The sequence below is a fragment of the Mugil cephalus genome, chromosome 13 (assembly GCF_022458985.1).
Source record: "Mugil cephalus isolate CIBA_MC_2020 chromosome 13, CIBA_Mcephalus_1.1, whole genome shotgun sequence".
In the NCBI taxonomy this organism is placed as follows: Eukaryota; Metazoa; Chordata; class Actinopteri; order Mugiliformes; family Mugilidae; genus Mugil; species Mugil cephalus.
This window is the reverse complement of record NC_061782.1, coordinates 24,733,532-24,738,827: the sequence shown is the minus strand read 5'-3', so window position 1 is coordinate 24,738,827 and position 5,296 is coordinate 24,733,532. Positions and strand designations below refer to the sequence as shown.

Below are 5,296 nucleotides of genomic sequence, written 5' to 3'. Positions count from 1 at the left end.
CGCCTATCGGAGTTTTCACATTGGGTTCACACGGTGAACCTCTTCTTTTTTTGGCCGATTGCCGATTATTCTCTAATGACTTATAATATAAATCTTTAATCCTAGAAAACATGAAAAGAAGAAGAAGAAAAGAGAGCAAAATTGGCTTACATTTTTTAAATAACAAACACGCAGGCGCGGTCGAGAGTCCGCGGTAGATCGCGGCAATTCGTGAGTGTGTCCACCAGGCGCGCTGTGACGCATTTAAGGAGCGTCCCAGATGCCTGGTGTTATTTCCACATTCACACAACTGTAGTCCTAGTGCATTTCCATTTTAAAGCTACTGCTTGCGAGTTTGGCTTGAGCAAATCCAACAACTATGTCTTCTGTGTCTAAAGACCTTTGAACGTCACGTTCTGACACTCGATGAAGTTATTCTTATTTCTTAAGTTGCTGTCAACTTAGAATAACTTCCTCCTGCCTGCATCTGTTGAGGGAATAGTGTAGAGGACTGTTGTGGTTGATGAGCAAAAAATTTCAACACGGCACCTTGAGGGGAAAAAAAGAACTCTATTATATCTGATGTTTGCTTTAATATTTTTAGTAAGAATGTCACGGCACCGTCTTCTATGCTGTAATTCTATGTTAAGCTGGTTTCTTCTCATCAAAGTCAGCTGATTTATGACAAGTGCAAGTCAGAACACTATCAGGCAACATTTTCACAGCGACCTATCCTATAGTCAATAGGTCGCTGGTGAAAGCCGCATTTTTGTGCATTTTGAGTGTACACGTTGAATACTCAGTGCGAGACACATTTTGTTTCAGTGCGAAAATATAGAACTGTTTTATTTAATGAACATCACACATTTAGTACCTGGATTCCAGTTGTTTCTTCATAATGCAGTGATCCATTGGACTTGTTTGCATGTAAATTTGTGTTGTGTCACAGTCCCACATTAAACCACACACAGTTCAGAACACTCATACTAACACAGGTCTATCGACTTTCCTCTCAGTTGATGGAGATACAATGATGTTAGAGACACACTGTGTCTCTAACAGGGGTATGTCACACACCTGTCACACACCAGTATATGACCTGTGACTTCTGGCACATGGCTAATATATTGCTTCTCCTGTATACTGTCTCTACAGGTGGTTGACCTAGAGCATGAGGAGACGCTGTCTGTGTCCTCTGAGAGAGCTGTGGAGGTATCACCTTTGTTATGTTTCATACAGTTGAACTTGTGCACATCAGCAGATGATGTGAATATGGAGACTTAGGTGTACCTGAATTGCAGTGGTCTACACAGGGTTTGACAACTAATGTGTTCAATATTTAATAACTCATTGCTGCCACTGCTATGTTAATACTGGAGAAATGTGACAATGTGATATTTCCTCTCCCACAATAGGAGATTCCTAGATTACCGTATTTTCCTCCTTCCGTATAAGTCACTCTGGAGTACAGGTCGCACCAGCCATAAAATGCATAATAAAGAAGGAAAAAACATATATAAGTCGCACTGGAGTATGAGTCGCATTTTTGGGGGAAATTTATTTCATAAAATCCAACACCAAGAACAGACATGTCATCTTGAAAGGCAATTTAAAATAAAAATAGAATAGAGGCAACAACAGGCTGAATAATTGTACGGTATGCTTACGTTACATGACACAACTGAGAACGTGCCTGGTATGTTAACATAACATATTAAGAGTTATTCAGATAACTATAGCATAAATAACATGCTAAGAAGTTTACCAAACCATCCGTGTCACTCCAAATAACTAAAATCCAATGAAATCTTCATCCTCGGTGTCACTTTTAAACAACTCCGCTAACTCCGGAGGTAGAAGATGCAGCACTTCCTCTTCTACGTCGCTTACGTCAGACTCATCCTCAGTTGCAGTTCCAATTATTCCAGCCTTTCTGAATCCTGACAGAATGCTTTGTTGATCCATCCAATGACATCCAGGAAAGTTGCACGGCGCATTCTCCCAGTTGCCGTGAAGCTGTGCTCTCCATCCATCATCCACTGCTCCCACAGGTTACGCAAGACTGCGTTAAAGCTCCTATTCACGGAGATATCAAGAGGCTGGAATATTTTGGTTAAGCCTCCAGGGATGATGGCAGGTATGGAGTTGAAAATTTTTAATTTATTTTTGAACTGTGGCATGATGTACGCTCGCATACTATCCATCACAAGCAGAGCTTTGCGTGCTCTAAAGAAGCCATCCGGGCGCTTAGTGTAGCACTTTGTAAGCCATAAGTTCATCATTTCTTGATCCATCCACCCTTTCTCATTCACGGCGACTGCAACTGAGGGGGAGTGGATTTTTGGCATAGTTTTTCGTTTGAAAATGACCATTGGTGGCAATTTTGATCCACCTCCACAACATGCCAGCACCACTGTGAAGTGTGATTTCTCATGACCAGTTGTTACTATATTCACACTCTTTTGCCCTTTCTCTGCAACACTTCGGCCCATGGGAATGTCAAACGTGAGGGGGGCCTCGTCCATGTTAATAATATGATCCGATGTCACGTTGTGCTCACTTACATGCTTTTCAATGAACTCACGGAAACTGTCGGCCTTGACTTGGAAGTCTGCCGGCAGTTTTTGGGACATCGTTGTCCTTGCTCTGATAGAGAGGCAATTGCGTTGCATGAAGCGATAACACCAAGAAGGTCCTCCTGCAAAGTCATTTATATTCATCTCCTTGGCAAATACTCGGGCTTGGAGACGCAACTGTACTGTTGACAAGCCTCTCCCGGCAGCATGTTGTTCAAGCACCCATGTGCGAACTCGTTCCTCTAGCTGTGTCCACCTAGCTTTTAGCCCGCGATTGGCTTTTTTTGTTTTCTTCATTTCAGTAAGAGTAACCTCCGCTTTTCGCCAGTCCCTTACAAGTTTCTTGCTAACTTCAAACTTTCTTTCTGCTGCTCGATTACCGTTTTCGGCTGCATATTTTACTACTTGCAGCTTGTAATCTGCAGAATATGATTTTCTTTTCGGTGCCATTTTTGTTAAGCCCTTCTCAGTTGTTTTTAAAAGTTACCGCCAATGTTGAAATTATCAACACAGGCCTAGAGCGCCCTCTTGCGGTTTAGTGTGAAAATAACATGTGAAATGATATACCGGTAATAATATGAAAAAAAACGCAACTTATAGTCCGGAAAATACGGTATACACATTCTGTGCTTTAATCTGTATGCTCCATGTTCACTTGTTTCAGAGTGGAGCTGAACCTGTGAGGGCCCTTTATAAGAAGCTGGAAGCAGGAAATCAAATTCAGGGGCTTAAAGATTCAAAAGACAGAGTTAGGAATAGAATATCTTCGGTTAAAAATAAAGAAGCTCAAGAATGAGTTCAATGACTCCATGCACAGCAGGTAAGTGGGCAATGGCTGTTACAGGAATACATAACATTCCAGTATCATACTTTGATAAATGTGAACAGTACCATTTAATAGAAGCTATTGTTCAGGTTGTCAACACCTTCTTCAATTCACAATTCAAACACCTTCATTAAGATGCAAGCATCAAGCTTTTATTCCTTCTTTCTTACAGGGACAGGGAAAGGAAAATATGTAAAATAAAATGCATGGGGAAAACAAAACGGTGTCTTTCTTTATTCAAACACTTGTGTGATGGCCTCCCTCACTGCCCGGCCAGTTGGATATTCGAGTGCGACTGTGTCCACAGTATCAGGGGGCTGGGGGTTTATCCTTGGCTCTCTGTCTTTTCTGATAGTGGCGATGTTGTGGAGCACACAACATGCCGCAATAATTTTACAGCCACCCTCAGATGTCGCAGGCAGGCAAACCGGGTCTTAAGAAGGCCAAAGGTATTTTCTATTTTGACCCTTGTCCTGTTGTGGGCTGTATTAAAATGGGTCTGTGGTCCTGGTTCAGGGTCTGGGTAGGGATTCATTAGGAAGGGGTGCAGGGCATATCCCGTATCTCCAAGCAGCACTCCACTGAAGTCTCCTGTATATGAAAGGAACACTGACGGGATCAATCCGTTTGAAGCACATATTGTAACACAATATCATGCAATGTACAGTTGCCATACCCTGCTGCAGTCTCTGGTAGGACTCATGAAAAATACGAGTCATGCACAGAGCCAGGCCACTTGGCATCAAGGCTGGTAATGATGCTGTTAAAATCGCAAGTCATCTGCAGAGACATTTGGTAACAGAAATCCCCTCGCATCACCACAGCACTGATCACTGCAGCAACAATGCATATTTGTCAATAGAATCCAACTGCAATTAAGCATCTCAAAATGCAGTGGTGCAGTGCAAAGAATATTCTTCATATTTACCTGCACATTGAGGCTGCGGCCACTATGTCTGTCAATGTTATCCCTCTCATCATCACCCAGAGGTGTGGAGATGGGGATGAGAGTGCCACCAATGGACCCAAGCACTCTGGGGAAACCTGTATTAAGAGTAAGCTGCATTCAATGTGCTACATTACAAGTCCACACATGTAGTCTAGTATAGTCTGTACATTGAAGAATAGACCTGACTCTGAGTCAGTATCACTAAGCCCCTTTGGTGTCACATCAGTATTACTGTCATCATGAGATTCTGAGGTTTTATTGTAAATGGCCAAACATTTACATTCACACATCAGTACCATAAGTCTTTTTTTAATGTGTTTGAGTGGTAAAAATACATTTTAAATACTTTTATGTCAGTGTTGTCATGAACAGGTTCTTTGATCAAAATGTATTTACAAAATAAAGTTTATTAAAACAGCGGCCGACGTGTATTTTTAGCAGCCTGAGGTATTATGTTATAATGCAATGAATGTGAAATTTAACAGAAACCCTTTGGTTTGACTCACCTGCGATGGCATAAAATCCTTCTTTTGGCCCGGAAAGACGATGAAGTCATCAATCAAGTTTGTAGGGGCAGAGGACACTTGATGGACAGCTCGACAGACAGTGTTTTTGCTGAGACGCGTACATGAAGAGTACATGAAGCTGCTGGTTGCATAAAATCGCATAGCGATACACACAGTCTGTGGGATTGTGGGACTGTGAGGGCTACACTCACACGGCCAACATATGGCTCCAGGATCTCACAAAGGTATGCCAGACCGGGCCGTGAGAACCCGTATCTCTCACAGAGATAATCATCACCGTGGTCTAATGGATTTGACCAATCCTGGAAGATGCGTTCACACCGTAATGCTCTTCTTACGATTTGGGCTTCAATCTCAATCAGGTCGTCAATGAAAGGGCACTCTTGCACTCTTTCCTGAACAGCTGATTGACCGGTGGGTGAATCCTTTTATTGGATTC

At 42.3% G+C, this 5,296-nt stretch overlaps 1 pseudogene; it reads right to left on the bottom strand.

The window, feature by feature from the left end:
- Positions 1 to 3,511: 3,511 nt before the first annotated feature.
- LOC125019091 lies at positions 3,512 to 4,998 on the bottom strand (annotated as a pseudogene).
- Between the last annotated feature and the right edge of the window lie 298 nt (positions 4,999 to 5,296).